A 19,523-nucleotide genomic window follows, 5' to 3' on the forward strand; every position below is an offset into this window, starting at 1 on the left:
CTGGGGCGTTGTGATGAGACCTTAGTTCAAAATTTCTGATTCTCTAGAGGAGAAGAGAGGGGGGGGGTTCGAAATCGAAGAAAATACAGCCAGGCCTACACTTTGTTTACACTCCTATACTAACCTTGCAATCCTATGAGAATCTACACAGAAGTAAACCACTTTGAGATCAGTGGGACTTACTTCCAAGTAACTGTGTGTTTAGGACTGCACCTTTTACTATTATTTTGAAGCAACTTCCACTGAAATCAATGTGCCTTACTTGGGGGTGGTATTCCTAATCAAAGGAAATTCTTTCGCAGAACGTGGGTTGTTTCCGTATGATTTGGGTACTGTTAAGCCCCCACAGTCTGATTTTGGTGTTTAGAAGTAACCACCCACTGATTTCAATGCAGCTTGCTCCATATATATATATATATATATATGAGAGTGTCTTATGTTCATAATTGTCTGTTTATTATTATTAGTGTTATTATTTTGTACTTATATACGCATGTATATAATTTATTCTGAATGCCATAGACTGATTGCATAAGCGGTGCTCATTATCTGACACCACAGGACCAAACATTAATAAACATAATAATAACAGAAATAAAAAGAATTGAATGCGCAAAAAAAAAAGACAGTCGGAAAAAAGGTATTTTTCAAGTAGCCAACTCACCTGATTCTGAGGTGAGAAGACTCTGAGGGGTGGGGATTGTGTTTCAGTGTTTATTTCGCTCTGTTCCGTCACAAGTGTTGGTGACATTCCTGAATCCCCTCCCCCCCTCGGTAGCTCCCTTGTGTCGAACCTCAAACCTCAAACAAAGCTTCATACTTTCATTTTAAGCCCCCCACCCCCAATAGATGTGTATTGCTCGCCTCTTGCATCTCACAACCTGCTCTGCCAGTGCTTGATCGTGTCAGATCCTTTGCGCTGTTCTATCTCAGAAGGACCTGGGATTTAAATACAGAACATCTAATGAGAAGTTCATTATCAGTTCGCTCGCGTAAATGGAAGGCCAAGTTCAAAGATGAACTGCTCTTTCTCTCTTTGGTAAGACCGCAACGAGGCAACGAGGCTGATGAGATTATATATATATCCAAATCGAAATCACACGCCAGGCAGATTGAAATTGTCTTGCGGGGGTGGGGGTGGGATCTCTCTTTCAAAAAGTGTGTGTGTGTGTATACATACATACATACATACATACATACACACATATATATACACAATCTCAATCTGCCTGGCGTGTGATTCCGATTTCGGAGGCAATATTCCGTTGCATCTACTGTCAGCATGTATTGTGGTTGCTGGAGAGAGGGGCGGGGCTCGTGCCCCCCTCCCCTTCTTGTAAGTTTCCCTGGAAAGAAATTGTGTTCTGCTGTCTGCAGTGAGGGTGTGTTAGCAACCCCTCCCTTTCCCCCTCTCAGTCGTTGAAAGCGAGGAAGGAGGAATGGCACGCCAGGAAGATGAGTCCAGTGGATCAGGATTGGGCCCAGCGTGGTGGGGGTTGTGCCTAAGGGCCGAGGAAGCCGCTCTGTCCGCCGGCATGCGCCACCTCCAGCAGCACCGAGGGAGGAGCAGCTTCCCAGGCACAGTAAATCAGGCCTTAACTTTGACCCCAGAGGTCGGGTTACTCCTGGCACATAGGCGGTGTTGACCTTGACTCCAGCCCGCCCCTCCTCACACTCCCCGGAAAAGGAGGTTCTTCAGATCAAAAGGAGTTTACTGCATTTATTTTCTCCCTCTTTTTGCAACGGGGGTGGGGAGGTGGGGAAATGACGCTTTTGCGTTTGCTTGCAAGATTAGGTCAGGAGCTCCACCTTCCGGTCACGCGTATCAGTGTAATGTTATGGATTATACAGTATATAGCCTTTTCCTTGGCTTCACTCTTCTGCACTCCCTTAAGCACGCGCTCCTGCGCAATTTTGTGGGCGTGTGTTGTGTGGGTTAAGATCTTTTCTTATTTCCAAAATCAGGTAGCAGATGGGACAAGAGGCGAGGCAAAAGAAGAAATTGGTGCAGTGTGTGATTTATTATTATTATTATTATTTTAAAGGCTGGACCAATTGGCTACACAAAACTTCACACACATCCCAGAAAACTCCACCTAAACAAATGCGTTAAAAAGGGGATCGAATTGGCACCGGAATTTTCACGACCTAGACACGGGACCTCCAGGAATATACAGAAGAGAGTGCCTGTGTGAATCTTGAATAACCACGTCATCTGTGCCCCTCGCAAACTAGGATTGCCATGCTTAGATAACGCTTTCCTCCGAGGTGTTTGCATGCCCTGTCTCTTTAATCCGTACACTGTGAATTATAGCGCTCTCTTTAAGGCAGTCCTGTACTCTCCCCATTCCAGAGATGGCAAGGCTGAGGCTTCTAGGTAAATGACGGGCCCAAGGACGCACACACTGAATCCATAGCTGTGTGAAATTTTGAATTTTGAATAAATATCTATTAATTTTTTTTTTTTAAAAAAATGGGACTTTACAAACTGTAACACATGCGCTCCAAACTATATTTCCAATTCATCTCCTCACCTTCCAATACTGCTGTTTTTTTTCCTTGGGATTGTCTACTGCTACTATTTATTTACAGTTATGTTATTGAAAAATCAATATCTCCTACTTGGGGATCAGGTTACATGTAGGATCCTTGAACTGCCCCCTTTATTTTGTGCCCAAGATATAATTTTGACTATTGATATTCCAGCCCTCACCGCTCCCCATGGGGGATTTGGTGCTAATCAAATGTAAAAATTCCAATTTTGGGAAATTGGGTAGCCCAGTTTTTATTTATTAAAAAGCTCCTATTGGAATGCTTTACTCTGTGAAACCGAATCCCACCTGCCTGCAAATCCGGGTAAACGGTCTTTAGGAAAACATCTTCAAATGCGGGTGTTGCATGTACAATCTTTAGCAAGTCTAAAGTCTTGGAAAACGATAGTCTTTGGGAGTGAAAAGCCTCCTCCTGTGAGGAAATTAAACAAGTTGCAGAAACCTTAAATTTTTGAAATCTACTTCCTTTGGGGGGGAATTAAACCCCAGGGGTTGTAGTTTCTACTAGTAAGTGTACACAGGCGTCAAGTTTTCTCATTCTAGCTCAAGCGAAAATGGAATAAAACGTAGGTGTGTCATATTATTATTTGGTTACATTAGATTAAGAAGCACCTATATTAAATGATGGGGGGGGGAATATTCTGTGTATCGTACATATTATTGACCCAAAATGAATGATCCTCAAATGAATAACCCTCAAACACTTCCCCCTTCTGATACAGACCACAGTCTAAAATTCTGTACCAGTTTTGCTCTAGTTCTCCTTCCCTACTCATTTAATGGAGCTGTGGACAAGGTTCCCTTAATCCCTTTTAGTTCTGATTCAGTTTCTCTAGGAAGCTTCGTCTCCGCGAAAGTCTGAATGGAGACGTTGCCTTTTGTTTGGAGTCTGGAACTTAAGACGTATGGGAGACCAAACGTCTAGAAGATCAATCCTTGCTCTGTTCTGTATTTGAATCAAATGATGAGGAGAAGAGGCACACGGCAAAAAAAGAAAAAGAAAAAAGTGGAGGGGATATCATGGGGTTTGTGTGCGTGTGTCTGTGTGCCTGTGCCTACATTTTCTTGGGTGTATTTTACAGCCTGCCTTCATAGCCTTAAAACAGGCCTTTAAAAGTAAGAATATGGGGCTCAAAGCAGCACTTTAAAATCTCTCGGACTCTCACTGGCGTGTTTATTGCCACAGCACTGAAATCGATGGCACTTAAAAGGGTTTAAATTTGCCTGCAATGTTTGCTGTGTTCCGAAATACAAAGAAATGCTCCTTCCCTCACACAAGCGCGCTGGGCTTCCCATGCAAACCCTGCTCAAAGTGGTGCCTTTTAAGTCCCATTCATTCCAATAGAAATGATGTCACGGTCTGCCTGACACAGGTCGTCTTTCTTTCCTTCTCCGAATGCAACACGAGCAGCCCCCTCCTATCTTGGAAGTAGGTCCCACTGAGTTAAACGGGGCTTACTCCCAGATAAGCGGCGACAGTATGGCAAGTCCCCACCCCCACTAAAATACCACCGACCGAACATCAAAAACAAATGCCTTTGTGGTTAAGCCTGCAATCCTAAGCACTTTTACAGTATTGTGGAGTAAATCCCACTGTATTTCATGGGACTTGCTTTCGAATAAAAATCCTTAGTTAGACTCAGGCAATTAAAACCCTTTGCCTCGATGGCGCCCATAGTCTATGCCTCAGTCCCCAAAAAACCTGTTGTGCATTTCAGAACAGCACACAGCAAAGGGTCTGTGGGAAGTCTGGGTGCAGCGCAGCATGCAGAAAGTGGGTTGCATAGAGTTAAAACAACTAGAGAGCCAGGGACCTCCAGAAACAGTGTGTTGGTGTTTGGGGTTGTTTCTTTTAGCAAGATTTCTTTATTGCCCAATGCATACAAAAAGAAGCTGCATGATTATCTACGAGGACTACTTCTATCTAAAGCAGCTGACAGCGGCATGGATCACCTTCCAGCGCAACCCCCCCTCTGAGGCTTCTGTGGATCAATAGCTTGTTTATTACACTGTCTCTGCCTAGGCACAAACAAAAGATTAATTCTTGTTCTCTCGCTTGCATTCCTCCTTCCTAGAAGATGTCTTAGAATCATCACTTGCCATGACATAACTTGGCAATACATACAGGAGGCCACAATTAATAACACACTACTCTCGTGCAACCCTACTGACTTGTAATCGAACCACTGGGGAGCACCTGAGATGGATCAGGTTTTCTCCCTGTTCCAGACAGCAAAGGTTTTCACATTCCTTCTTCCCATAAACTGCACACCCCTTGATTATATGCTTTTAGCTTCCCAACTTGTGGAATACATGGGTTTTGAAAATGCGTCTGTTCTTCCTTCCTCTTTTCTTTTCTTTTCTTTTCATCTGAGAAGCACGGGGAGAGGACCTTCCCAATGCTGCAGAAATTTGGAGATGGTCAGGGGGAAGTTTGGCTGAGAAGCATTAAGATCTTACCCAGTGGTGGATGAAGCACGCATGAAATTCTTGTTAAAAATCCTGGAAGGAAACGAACACGTCACAATCAAGAATTTTCCAAGGATTTTTTTTTTTTTAAGTATGGTGGGGAGAATGCCTGGACCCTCTCTCTCCCGGTTATATTTCAGCTCGTTATATTCTGTATCTATATTCCCCAACCGTCTAACGGTGTCTAAAAGGTCTTCCCTCCCCCCTCCAATTTAGGTATTTTTCGCTCTCTTTCTTTTTAACCCTCCTCCCTCAACTTCCACGTTTTTGACCCTGTGAATGAGGCTTTACGAAGACCTCCCAGGGCCTAGTAAACAAGGGGGAGGGGGAGGGGGAGAGAGATCGGGTTTTTGTTGTCAAGTTCAATGGCAAAAACCGCCTTCCAGCCGTTTCCGGAGGAGAGAGACATCTATCACTCAGTTCTGGGAAACAGACTGGGTGGAGGATGGGAAAGCGGGTTGTTGGGGGAGAGGGAGGAAAGAGACGGTTGCCCACTGAGATTCATGGATTAGACATAGATCTCTACACGTGTGAGAGTGTGTGTACGAACACACCGGGAGGGAGGGAGAAGAAAGTCTGGAGGTGAAGTACAATCCTGTGCATTTTTACTCGGAATTATCCCTTTGTGTTCAGTGAGGCTTACTCTAAGGTAAAGGTGCAATAAGACTGCAGCGTTAAAGTCAGCGAGATCCCATTGATCCCCAGCGATTCTTGGATCAGGGGTCAACTTCTCTTCTCTTCTTGGGCCAGGAGAATTCTTCTCCAAACCAATCCACAAAATCTTGACTTGCAAGGAGACTCCATTCATTCAAACGGAGCTCCTTCCCACTGTAGGGGGGTTTCGTTCTGATGACGAGAAAGTGTTAGGAATAGATTATTCCTATCAAAACAATTAGTTGTGGGTTGTTGTTTTTTTAAAGTAGGGCTGGACTCCTCTCTACACGTCAAGGAAATATGGACAGCAAACACAGGTTTAATTAAACAAAAGTTGAGCAAAACAGACGCGTGACTTAGATTTTTGTTTGGACCTGTGATTCATGGGTCAGTTCTTTGTTTAGCTATAAGCTCACTGGATGACTTTGGACTGATCCACATCTCTCAGCCTAATCCATTTTCTAGGGTTGTTGGCAGGATAAAATAAGGACAAAAATCCCGTGCTGCCCATACTCTTTTTCTCTCTCCAGAAGAAGAGTGAAATATAAATAACGATTTAAAAGGGGATAATATTAATCACAGGTCATTTAAATAGTAACTTTTACACATTAAGAGCTGCTTTAACAGATGAACGGAGGAATAAGAGCTATGAGCTGTATACATAACTTTCAAGTAAGTTCCGCTGAAAGCAAAGGTATTCACGCCTAAGTCCGCCTGCTTAGGATGGGGACACGTGCTGAGTATTTCCATAGCAATTCATTCTCTTTTTCCTTTAATTTCGAAAAGTGTCCTGTTCAGAACCATCAGGTGATGCTAGAAGTACTAGTATCACCTACCCCAAATGATCTTGGACTTCTTTCCCTGCCCAAACACACACACTTCAATCCATGCTCTATTTTGGAGGGGGGGGGCTTTCTATATACAGTACAGTGGTACCTCGGTTTATGAACACAATTGGTTCCGGAAGTCTGTTCATAAACTGAAGCGTTCATAAACTGAAGCGAACTTTCCCATTGAAAGTAATGGAAAGTGGATTAATCCGTTCCAGACCGGTCCGTGAAGTACTTAAACTGAAGCGTTCATAAACTGAAACATGGGTGTAATTGGTTCCGGAAGTCTGTCCATAAACTGAAGCGTTCATAAACTGAAGCGAACTTTCCCATTAAAAGTAATGGAAAGTGAATTAATCCGTTCCAGATGGGTCCGCGGCGTTCATAAACCGAAAATTCATAAACCGAGGTGTTCATAAACCGAGGTTCCACTGTACTTCAAAAGGAATAGGACTGCACCCCAGGAGAGTTTCCCTATGGAGACAATTATGGTGTGCATCTTCCTGAGACTTTCCATATCGCAGGAAAAGGCCCCATGTATTTATATTGTATCGTCTCGTGTTTGCATTTATATCCGTGTCTGACACCCTCAATTCTATAGGCAGAAAAAACAGGAGCGTGTCTAACTTTTTATTCATGAACTTTGTGTAGGCAAGGAAGTAGGATTTCTGCGCCTGCCTGTTTTCGAGGGGAAACGGCAAAGAAAGGGAACATATTTTGGGCCACTGGCTGTCTGCCTTCATTCTTTCCATTTTCTTTTATTACATTTATATACCACCTTTTCTTCCAAGCAGTCCAGGGTGGTGTACACGTTTCTCCTGCGGCTCATTTCATCCTCACAACAACCCTGCGAGGTAGGTTAGGCTGAGAAATGGTGACTGGCCCAAGGTCACCAGGTGAGCTTCACAGCTGAGTGGGGATTCAAACCCTGGTCTTCTAGGCCATAGTTCATCACTCCAGTCATTACACTACACTAGCTTTCATCCACCCACCTATCCATAATCCATTATCATCATAATAATTGCGACCTGGTATTTGTCCATAACAGCTACCTTTCTTCTAATCTTTTCGAATGTGTGTATTTCCCCTCTCTTCATAACAAGTTAGTCTCTTTCCTTCTCACCCGTGGACCTTTATTTTGCAATCCCCAGCTACCTAATCCAATCTATTTGATATATTTCCATCTTTCCTTCCTTCTTTCAGAGCCTGCATAAAAAGAGTCCTGTTGGGTTAGATCAAATACCTTATCTAATCCAGCAACCTGTTTGCACAACAGTCAACCAAATGCTTCTGTAAAGAAAAATATTGCATAGGAACCTGGAATGTAAGAACCATGAATGGCGGTACCCTGATGTTGGGAAAGATTGAGGGCACTAGGAGAAGGGGACGACAGAGGACAAGATGGTTGGACAGTGTTCTCAAAGCTACGAACATGAGTTTGACCAAACTGCGGGAGGCAGTGCAAGACAGGAGTGCCTGGCGTGCTATGGTCCATGGGGTCACGAAGAGTCGGACACGACTAAACAACAACAACAAAAGCCCACTGGAGGGCCCAGGGCCCTCTTCCTATGGTTGTTCCTTAGGACTTGATCATTCAAAGTCTCCAAGGGAGCACATGGCCACCATGACTAGCAGCCATTGACAGATAACTTTAGGCTGAAATCCTCAACCCACTTACCTTGGAGCAAGACCCATTCATTGATGGCTATGCCCCCACGATTGGAGGCAGTTTGCTTCTGAATTGCTGGCAACTACAGGAGAGAAGTGCTCTTGTGCTCAGGTCCTGCTTGCAGGCTTCTGATGGGCATCTTGTTGGTCCTTGTGAGAACAGGATGCTGGCTTAGATGAACCACTGGCATGATCCAGCAGTGTCATCTTATGTTCTGATTTCTGGGTAGAGGTGTACAGTGTTGCACTGCTCTTGGCGAATTTGTCTTCTCACACCCTGACATACACACATCCTTAAAGTTTGGTTGTATGTTTTTGTAGACTGCTTTGAGGTCCCCCCCCCAAAAAAAAAATCAAGGAAGGAAGGAAGGAAGGAAGGAAGGAAGGAAGGAAGGAAGGAAAATAAAGCAGTCTACATTGGTGGCCATCACATATTTTGAAAATTTGATCCAGTTGACTTTGGATGAGGAAGGACTTCTTTTTATTGAATGTCCTCCTAATTCTTGGCCATTCAGCTTTATTAGATGAGAGCGGGAGGCAAGGAAACCCACTCTCTCCACTTTCTCCATACAATGCCCAACACCACTTTACCAGCCTTCCCCCCCCAACCCCTCCCCAAAAAACTCCATAAACCTCTAACATCCACATACTATGCGTGGTCTCCCTTTCCAAAGCTCTCTCTGGCCTGAGTCCCCCCCCCCCCGCTCCACAAGGCCCTCTGTTGCCTATCATGTACCTGTGGCCATGGGAAAGCCAAACATTTCAACATCAGTGAGACTTCAGTCAACTGCCTTATCTCTCCTTCATTCTCCCTCCCTCCCTCTCTTCCTTTCTTCTTTTGTTCAAGTTCATGAGGCACACCACAATGGTGGGAAGGGGGAGGGGCCCTGTTTGGTCGGCAAAGTGTTTTGCTATTGAACTTGAGCTCCTGGTTGTAAACATTCTTTGACCCCCACAAGTATTTGGAGAGGATAGCATTAAACTTTAGTGATTCACCGGGGTGCGGGAGGGGGAGGGGAGGTAGGAAGGGAGAAGGTGTGAGCGTGTGTCCTCTCCCATCCCCACCCAGGCCTTTTCAATGAAGCAATCCATGGTATTTCTTAACTCCCCCCCCCCCTTTAGCCAAAATTTATTTTATTTTAAAAAAGATGTACGATTGATAGAGCGAGGGCTTTGGGGAGATTTTGGAATTAGAACAAGGAGTAACGAAAGGAACGGTTCTCTGTCTTTGGGCGGCAATGCTGTTCTCGTCTGGCTCCGGACACCGGGATCGTTAGGTATGGTGTAAGTTTGTTACATTTGACAACGTGTTGCAGGATTGTCTTCCGAATGTTCTTTCCCCACCCCCACCCCCACCCAACCCCCTCTGCGGAGTGGTAAGTGCATCATTTCGACCCAGCTGTCCTCGGCTAAATTGGCAACGACAGGCAGTTTGGGGATTTGCTAACCGGTTGCATCACAGCTGAGCAACGGGAGGGCCCGAAGCCTCCAGGAAGTTCTCCTGAGCAACCCTCGTCGTTGAAGTGCTGGAGCGGATGAAGCTAGCTCTGGCAGCGCAACTCCCTCGAAGATTGCGCCAGTCAGTTGATAGCTAGTCCCAGAAGACCGAAAGGGCCCTTGCTGCTTGCAATTAGGCTTTATTTTAATGAACTAAAAGAGATGCTTAGGGTGAGGGAGTGCAATTGACGTCCATTGGCTCAAAGGGGGAAAGGAATTCTTTTCTTCTGGTGAGGATTTTGTGCGGGTGGGGGATGAGAAAGAAAAACGTGCCTACTTAGTTTCAAGCATAGCATAAAAATAAAGGGCGATTCCCGCGGATTTCCCCAAGAGTTTGCAGTTGATTAACATTCTCGCTCCATTTCCACGCCACCAACTGCAGGCAGGCGTGATCCGAATACGAATATGGACAATGCATAAGTCTCAATCTTTCTCTCCTTCGCCCCCGCCCCTTATAGTCTTCTCTGCAGTGGTTGTAAACACGGACAGCACCCTTTTCAAGCTGTATGCTCATTCGGATTTTCTTCTACCATTACTTCACTTAAGGATACACTTTTAAGATTAATAAATTAACTTACTGTTGTTATTTGTTGGTCTTGTTTTCAGAAGTGTTCATTGGTTGCCGAGGTAATATACGTGAATCGCTGTTCAAACTGTGAAATATACAGTATAAATGGTATTATTATTATTATTATTATTATTATTATTATTATTATCATCAGAGGCAGTCGAAATAGCCCAGCACCTTAAGAGTAAGAGAAGGGGATTGCCACTTTTTTTGGGGGGGGGGAGAATAACCTTCTTATTAGAAATAATAAGATTCCTCCCTTCAGAGAAGCAGCGCAAAATGACATTCTGCCAGCAAATACTGTATCTCCTTTACGCCCTACTCATAACAGGAGCACTAGGATTTTAAAAAAATCAGATTTCAGATCAGAATCAAAACTCATGCTTCTAGCCTTCTTGATTACAAGCAAATAAATATAATATACATTTAAGACTGTGCAGCCTTTAGAGTATGGAATAGCTGAGTTTGGACAGCAGTGGGCCCTTTCTATGCTTTCATATACAGACATTCCCTTCATTTTTATGCGATTGCTGCAATTTTTATACTCGGAATTAGGAATAGCTAAAAATTGGCACAGCTTGGGATTCAGCCTTTGAAAACAACATAAAAATGTGTAGCAAAACAGAAACATTTCTTTCACGTAAAAACACAAAACCTGGGAGGATGGTCTTCACTTTTATCTTTAAGTAAAATTAATTTCGAAATCTTCAGTTGCTTGACAATCTATAAACTTCTTCTTCTTTTTTAAAAAGAGTCTTATTTACACTCTGATCCTTATACATGTATTGAGTGAAAGTAAGTCCTCCTGGTCGGAAGATACAACATTCTCAATTAATATGTTTGGAAGCTGGCCTTCATATATTATGAATTCGGTTTGTATGTTGTTGTTTTTTATGGCAGGAAAGTCTTTAAAAACTTGCCAGTATTTTACTATGAAGTTTTACCTACGGTAGGAATCTAAGCCTCACGAAGACTTTTAAGAAGTCGTCGGTGGGAGGAATAGGCTAGAGACTGTTGGGGACAGGCAATATTTTGGCTAAGTATTTCTAGAATTCCTACTGAAACCTTTAAAAAAATTTCTCCATTTACATTTGCATTCGGTGCATTATAAGGTAGAAACTTCGTGATCACGAAGATGACACACACACACACCCGCCCCTAATTATCACCGGATTATTTTCCGGGAACAAAAACTAAAAGGCAGAAATAAGGGGAAGTAGTTTGCAATATGTCCCGGTGCTTTGGTGCGCCTTCTCTCTTTCTCTCTCCTCTTTTATTCAAAGTTACTGTTATTAAAATTAAATGTAAAATTAAATTTTCTGGTTATTTAGGGGAATTGTACGGAGATGATTATAGAATTAAGACAGAAATAATAAAGGTAAACATCCTGATCGCATAGCAAAACTACGAAGGTTTATGTTATCGTCAATTACTGCTGTTGGAAACTATCACTGCGGTTCCCTTGCACAGATTTGAGGTTTTCATACATAGATAATATCTCACAGACGGTCTGCATCGCTTTTTTCCCTTTCCAACCGTGTGTGATGTCTGAGTATACGCACACACACGCACCACATATACCTGCAACTCAAGATAATCACTTCATGCACCTGATAAAATAGACTGCAGTTCAGGAAATCCAATGCCATAATAAATCCGCTATGAAGACGCTTCGTTGTTTTTGATGAGACAGAACGCTTCTGGAAAATTTGCCTCCCTGTTTCCCAGTGCTTTCTTTATCCCTATGTATGCATGCATACCTGTATGTCTGCCCACAGAGCGAATCAAGAAAACCCTCCATGCTTCTGATAATGGGCTGTAGCGCACAAAAAGCTTATGCCACAATAAATATGTTTGTTGGTTTAAGGGATCACTGTGTGTGTGTGTAACAGTGCAACTATTAGCAATTTATCGTAATAAAGGCTACAGTGAAGAAAGAAATGTGCATGTTTCTTGTTTTTCCCCCGTTGTGACCAACGCATCATTCCATGAATAGTATACATTTTTCGTTCTTTTCGACCCTTCGCCAATAATTTAGGCTGCGATAGTGGGATACCTACCTGGAAATTACCTGGAAATTAGTTATACTTGACATCCGAGTGACTGTATATGTGCAAACCTTGCCGTCCCGATCCCACCTATGGATGTGGGAGGGAGTCCCCCCATTTAATTCAATTGCTAGATTACGTTCCAAAGTAAAGATAAAGACAAACCAATGCTTTCCTTTTTAGATTATTTGCGCCTGTCATTTATGCAGGTTTACCTTTTCCGTCTACAAATTAATATTTAGAAGAAGAATGAGAGAAATCCTCCAGATTAGGGGCAGCTTTGTTAAACAAAGAGATCCCAGCAGTTTATAAGCATAATTTTGCCTAGTAGGGTGCAACATCTCTTTACTGAAGTCAACTAGATTTCAGTTAGACTTGAAGTTTCCATGTTTGCTTTGCATTATTGTACGTCGCTTAGAAGAGGCTCCTTGCATGAAGCGACCGATAAATATAACAAATATTCAGACTGTCCTTGTTTTGAATAGAATGCAGTCATAGTATCTCGCATACAGCTTATAGAATAGAATAGCTCTTCGTGTAACGCAAACACACATATATGAAGTGTAATAATCAGCCTTTGGGGAGGGCGCTTTGAAATGCTTGTTGGTGAAATACCCCCGATTTCAAAAAAATATAACGTTTCCTCCAAGATTCTTATCTGTTGAAGCGGGTAACCCTCAAAGTGAATGTGAATAAAAAATCCCCAGCAGACCAACAATATTTGGAATTGTATAGGAAGTTGTTCCTCAGGATTACATATTCTTGGATCGCGCCCACGACTCCTTTTATTCCTGGTACTGTATAAATGTGCAAAGTTTCTGGTCTTCCCAACTTGTGTTAAAGATGGCCAGAATCCAGTTATTTCATCACATAAAGTAAGAACCACTCATGTTTTAGAATGGTAGGGAAGAACGAACACACACACACACACACACGAGAGAGAGAGAGAGAGAGAGAGAGAGAGAGAGAGAGAGAGAGAGAGAGAACGAACAGTCTAACAGTGAAAATATACATTAATAAATTACTATGACTGTTCTCTGATTTCTTTTCAAATCAGAGTTACAATTTAATGCCTATACATCAGCCAGCAGGAGATAATTTAGACCTGGCAACGTGAAAGCGTCAACCAATTCTTTTAAAGCCTAATTCATTACGTGGCATAATTTCAGAAGGGCTAAATTGTTAATGGGAGATGCCTAGGCGAGAGAGGGGGACATTGTGACGGGTAGTTATTTATTCAGCACGCTGGATTATTTTATTTTATTTTTAAGGAACAAACGCACCCATTCATAAGGCTATGGAGCAAAAGCGGAACGGGGGTTGGATGAGGAGGGAAGAAAAAGGAACGGCCGAAATACACTGCTGCACAATGTTCTATCGGGGTTGGAGTGTGACGTCAGAGCACCCAATCAGAATGCTGCATTCCTGCCTAGCATGGCTTTCCGGGACGCGCAGTTTTATTGCTGGCTAGGGGTTATCTTTACTGAAGGTGCTGTGAGCTGCAGCGAAAGGTTGTGGGGTGTGTAGTGCGAAGGCAGTTGGCAATGGCGTGCTCATGTTGCTGCTCTTTGTTAAGCAATGGAGGGAGACTAGACAATCTTTCGTTTCCTGTGAGCTTTGGCTTGCCAAGGTTCCACAGTTCTTGTTCTGAATGCCAGCAACAGCAAAGGAAGATTTAAGGAGGGGCTCTCTGAGCATCTGCAGAGTGCATTTCTGTGGTGGCTAACTTTTGAGGGCGTGGTCAACAAAGTGGGTTTTAGGTTGCAGTTCCGTACACATTTACCTGAGAGTAAGCCCCATGGAAACCCACGGGACTTCCTGCTTTTAAAAACAAGACTTTATATCTCAGTTTCTTTAGAGCATATCCATCAGATTAAGCCGCTGTGTGCTTCTCTCCTTTAAAACAGCCGCATCATCAAGATGATATAGCACCGGTGGTGTAAAAGATCACCACACAGAGTTGTCATTGCCTATGGCTGTGTATTTTGGGTGTGTAGAGGTTTGTTTGTTTTTAAACAGAGGAATGTTCCATCATGCAAATGGACCTACAGTCTGAAGTGAAGTCCAGAGGCACGGGTTTGCTGGCATATACATGAACTCTATGTGAGAGACCTCAGTTCCATGCAACCCTGCATATAATGGAAGCCTGTAATTTGTCCAATCCTGAATAGTAAGTGACACTGACTAGCCTCATCGCTAATGACACACATTATGCATCATCATTCTGAGGCAGTCTTAAATTGTCTTTTATTATTTAGTTTTCTGTGTGCGTGCTTGTACCACAACACCCTTCTAAGGTAGGTTGCCATATGTTCATGTCTGAAAGTGTGCAAAGGCAGTTCCATCCAAATTCCTGCAGTCCTAGGCATAGGGCTCCCCACCTCTCTCCATTCAGCCTTGTCTTTACACTATGTTGTTGTTGTTTAGTCGTTTAGTCGTGTCCGACTCTTCGTGACCCCATGGACCATAGCACGCCAGGCACTCCTGTCTTGCACTGCCTCCCGCAGTTTGGTCAAACTCATGTTCGTAGCTTCGAGAACACTGTCCAACCATCTTGTCCTCTGTCGTCCCCTTCTCCTTGTGCCCTCCATCTTTCCCAGCATCAAGGTCTTTTCCAAGGATTCTTCTCTTCTCATGAGGTGGCCAAAGTATTGGAGCCTCAGCTTCACGATCTGTCCTTCCAGGGAGCACTCAGGGCTGATTTCCTTAAGAATGGATAGGTTTGATCTTCTAGCAGTCCATGGGACTCTCAAGAGTCTCCTCCAGCACCATAATTCAAAAGCATCAATTCTTCGGCGATCAGCCTTCTTTATGGTCCAGCTCTCACTTCCGTACATCACTACTGGGAAAACCATAGCTTTAACTATACGGACCTTTGTCGGCAAGGTGATGTCTCTGCTTTTTAAGATACTGTCTAGGTTTGTCATTGCTTTTCTCCCAAGAAGCAGGCGTCTTTTAATTTCGTGACTGCTGTCACCATCTGCAGTGATCAAGGAGCCCAAGAAAGTAAAATCTCTCACTGCCTCCATTTCTTCCCCTTCTATTTGCCAGGAGGTGATGGGACCAGTGGCCATGATCTTGGTTTTTTTGATGTTGAGCTTCAGACCATATTTTGCGCTCTCCTCTTTCACCCGCATTAAAAGGTTCTTTAATTCCTCCTCACTTTCTGCCATCAAGGTTGTGTCATCTGCATATCTGAGGTTGTTGATATTTCTTCCGGCAATCTTAATTCCGGCTTGGGATTCATCTAGTCCAGCCTTTCGCATGATGAATTCTGCATATAAGTTAAATAAGCAGGGAGACAATATACAACCTTGTCGTACTCCTTTCCCAATTTTGAACCAATCAGTTGTTCCATATCCAGTTCTAACTGTAGCTTCTTGTCCCACATAGAGATTTCTCAGGAGACAGATGAGGTGATCAGGCACTCCCATTTCTTTAAATTATATATTATATATTATTATTATTATTATTATTATTATTATTATTATTATTATTATACCCCGCCCATCTGGCAAAGGAAGCTTGCTTCTCATGCTGACTTGGCTACCTGTGCTACTCAATTTTCCTCCGAAAGGGGCCTTGGCTATTTCTTCCCTGATTTTATGACGATGGAATACCGCATTCTGAGCTGAAGGAGATTTTAAAGAAGCCAAGTGCAAACCAAAATTCGAACATTTTATCATGGCACTCAGGACCATTAAACCTCAGAAAGGGCCTCCAAATAATATCATGATTATTCTAGTTCTACACAATCCCTATAGTCAGGACAGATGGCTGCCCAGGGAGTAGAACTTCAGGGCTCCAGGCTACTCAGGAAATCCTTCAAGGAGGAATTTAAACACATACACACCAGATACCTGTTTTTCAGCCTGCAGTCAATTCCCTCTTTCTTCATTCCACAAATGAATGGAGCAAAAGGTCCCATTTGTTTGTAGAGAGTAGGGGAAGGGGCCTGTAACTGGAGAAAAATCATATAAAGGGAGAGGACAGTTTCTCTCTTAACGCATCCCTACTGATCTAAAAATCCTGGTGCTGTATGTGTCCCTTAGAGTTCCCTTGCAAAGGGCAACAACAACAGCAGCAATTTTTATATTCCACCTTTTTTCTCCAGGATCTTAAAGTGGCCTACATGGTTGGGTCTCCCCTTCCTCATTTAATCGCCACAACTCTGTGGGGAAGATTAGACTGAGAGGCAATGACTGACCCCACGGTCGCCCAGTGAGCTTCCTTCATGGTCAAGTGGGAACTCTCCTCCCCTCTCCCAGGTCCTGGTCCGATACCCTAACTGCTGTACGGGGAAGCATAATTTGCCTTTGCCTCGCCTTGCATAGACCAAGGTGCCTATAGGTGATTAATCTCACCTGGGGCAGCAAAATCATTTCAGACAGCCCAGCTGCTAAAATGGAATGCTCACACAGGCAAAATGCAAGCCAAAATAGCTCTTACTGGCAGTGGATGTAGACAGTACCCTTATGCTGATTCCACACATCTGTACAGCAGATGTGTAGCACAGATGTGATCGACACAGCTGCAGAGTGAGAATAGGTGTCATTTAGATTGTGGGACCCATTCAAGTGTACATCCTCAACTTCCCTTCTTCAGTTTAAAGGCTTACCAGGCCTAACCATCCTCTTTCTTTGTTGCTGTAACAGTCATGGTTTGGTGTGTGTGTGTGTGTGTGTGTGTGTGTGTGTGTGTGTGTGTGTGTGTGTATTTTACAAGAAAAGGAAGGGGAATCAAGAGGTTTGTTAAATTTGAAAATTATAGTCACCTAAAAGCCATGGGAAATCTTGCTGGTGACCACTAATGAGAAATAATTGTCTCAATGCGAAGGGCCAACCTAATCCAGTATGATATATGTGTGTGTAGCAATGTACGAAATGAATCATTAGCAGCTGTTGATGAAATTGTCGCACCATGACACTGATATATTCTTCCACCCCATTTAATTAAATTAAAACAGAAGATCAAAGGCTAAATAAATAAGACTTGACAGGACCAAGCACTATAAAAAAACATCATGTTATGGCTGTTTGCATTAATTTCTGTTGTGCACATTATGGATGTAATATGAAGCTTTCCATCTTTTATAAGTCACTGCCCATGTTCTTCAAACACAAGTTCTGTTGGCATGGGATGACCTAGAGATAATCAGTGGTTATTTTCTGCAAGTCTGCATGCCACTTAAACCTTAGAGTGAATTCATACGGGCAGCTCCAAGCCCTGTTCAGTCTTTGCCCTTCTCCTGTGAATAGAATTGCAGCTGAAGTTCCACACTTCGAGTGGTATTGTGGTTTTGTTGTAGTTTCCTCTGCTACATTTCATTCACACTGGTGGACGTGACTGCTGGCGCTGGGGAGGGACATTTCACCTGAGGATACCATTTTAAAACCTGCTTGCAAAACAGTTTGTTTTTTTTAATTTGCACTAAAACACCACTCAAGTTTCAGTGCTTACCTTCAACATTAAATAGTAGACCAAAAAATAACACTAGAAACCTTATTTAAAATGGTGGTAAAAAGGTGCCAACTGGAAATACAAGAAAGGCAGTGGAGGTTTTTTTAAATCATGCTTTAAAATTTGCAGTAAAACACCTTCAGTCTCAGCCAGCATGGCCAATGGTCAGGGATGATGAGAATGATAGTCCATCATAATATGGAAGTTACCATGTTGGCTACCTCTGGAATATTAAAAGATCATATAATCATAGAATTGTAGAGTTGGAAAGGACCTTGAGGATCGTCTAGTCCAACCCCATACAATGCAGGAATATACGGCTGTTCCATACAAAGATCGAACCTGCAACCTCAGTGTTATCAGCACCATGCTCTAACCAACTGAGCTATGTAGGTGGGAAAGTATAAAGTAAAAGATCAATGGAAGTATTCCCAAAATGCACCTACAGGAAAGGTAATACAGGAGTATGTTTACTGGTTCAACATCTTGATACGTATATCATTGCACATATCAAAACGATGCCTTTTTGAGAAGATGGGGATGTAGTGCTAAAGCTATACTCATGTGGAAAGATTGTACTGCTGTTTTCTGTCCCCCCCCCCCCCCCGCTGCTGAGAAAAGACAGAAAAAGCACAAGAAAAGCACCAGAGGGCAATCATGCAATACCTCAGTGGCCAATCCTACAAGAGGTCCCATGTTCAAAAGATTCCCTGGTGTATCTTGGTAAAGGTAAAGGGACCCCTGACCATTAGGTCTAGTCGCGGACGACTCTGGGGTTGCGGCGCTCATCTCACTTTATTGGTTGAGGGAGCCTGCGTACAGCTTCCGGGTCATGTGGCCAGCATGACTAAGCCACTTCTGGCAAACCAGAGCAGTGCACGGAAACACCATTTACCTTCCCGCTGGAGCAGTACCTATTTATCTACTTGCACTTTGTGCTTTCGAACTGCTAGGTTGGCAGGAGCTGGGACCAAACAATGGGAGCTCACCCCATTGTGGGGATTGAAACCGCCGACCTTCTGATTGGCAAGCCCTAGGCTCTGTGGTTTAACCCACAGCGCCACCCGCGTCCCTTGGTGTATCTAGGTACAGTTGGTAAGAACTCCTGTCTGAAAACCAAGAGAACCACAGCCATTCACGGTCAACAACCCCAGACTAGATGAACCAAAGGCAGTTCCCCATGTATAAAGTGACTGAATGAAGGGTGGTTATTCCACACAAAACACCAAGGAAACACCCCTAGATATATGGAAATGGGCTAGAGTAACTCTGGGTGCACTGATGGATGAAGTCACTTTGGCTCAATTCAAAATGTGCACAGCAATTATGATTTTCTCAGGGAGCATTCTGGGGTGACCTCACCCATTTCCTGAGAGAGACATATGGGGGCAGCAGCAAACACACCCCACATCACCACCTTTCTTCATATTTTTAGAAACACTTTAAAGTTGGGGCAGTGCCGCAAGCAGATTAAGTATGAGGTTAAGGTAAAGGGTAAAGGGACCCCTGACCATTAGGTCCAGTTGTGACCGACTCTGGGGTTGCGCGCTCATCTCGCATTATTGGCCGAGGGAGCCGGCGTATAGCTTCCGGGTCATGTGGCCAGCATGACAAAGCCGCTTCTGGCGAACCAGAGCAGCACACGGAAATGCTGTTTACCTTCCCGCTGTAGCGGTTCCTATTTATCTACTTGCATTTTGACGTGCTTTCGAACTGCTAGGTTGGCAGGAGCTGGGACCAAGCAACGGGAGCTCACCCCGTCACAGGGATTCGAACC

At 43.6% G+C, this 19,523-nt stretch overlaps 1 long non-coding RNA gene across 1 annotated transcript in view; it reads right to left on the reverse strand.

The window, feature by feature from the left end:
• The window catches only part of LOC148683814 (uncharacterized), a 410,944-nt gene that overhangs the window by 111,363 nt on the left and 280,058 nt on the right, over positions 1 to 19,523 (reverse strand). The window lies entirely within an intron of this gene.

Source organism: Zootoca vivipara, chromosome 12 (assembly GCF_965207765.1).
Source record: "Zootoca vivipara chromosome 12, rZooViv2.hap1.1, whole genome shotgun sequence".
Lineage (NCBI taxonomy): Eukaryota > Metazoa > Chordata > Lepidosauria > Squamata > Lacertidae > Zootoca > Zootoca vivipara.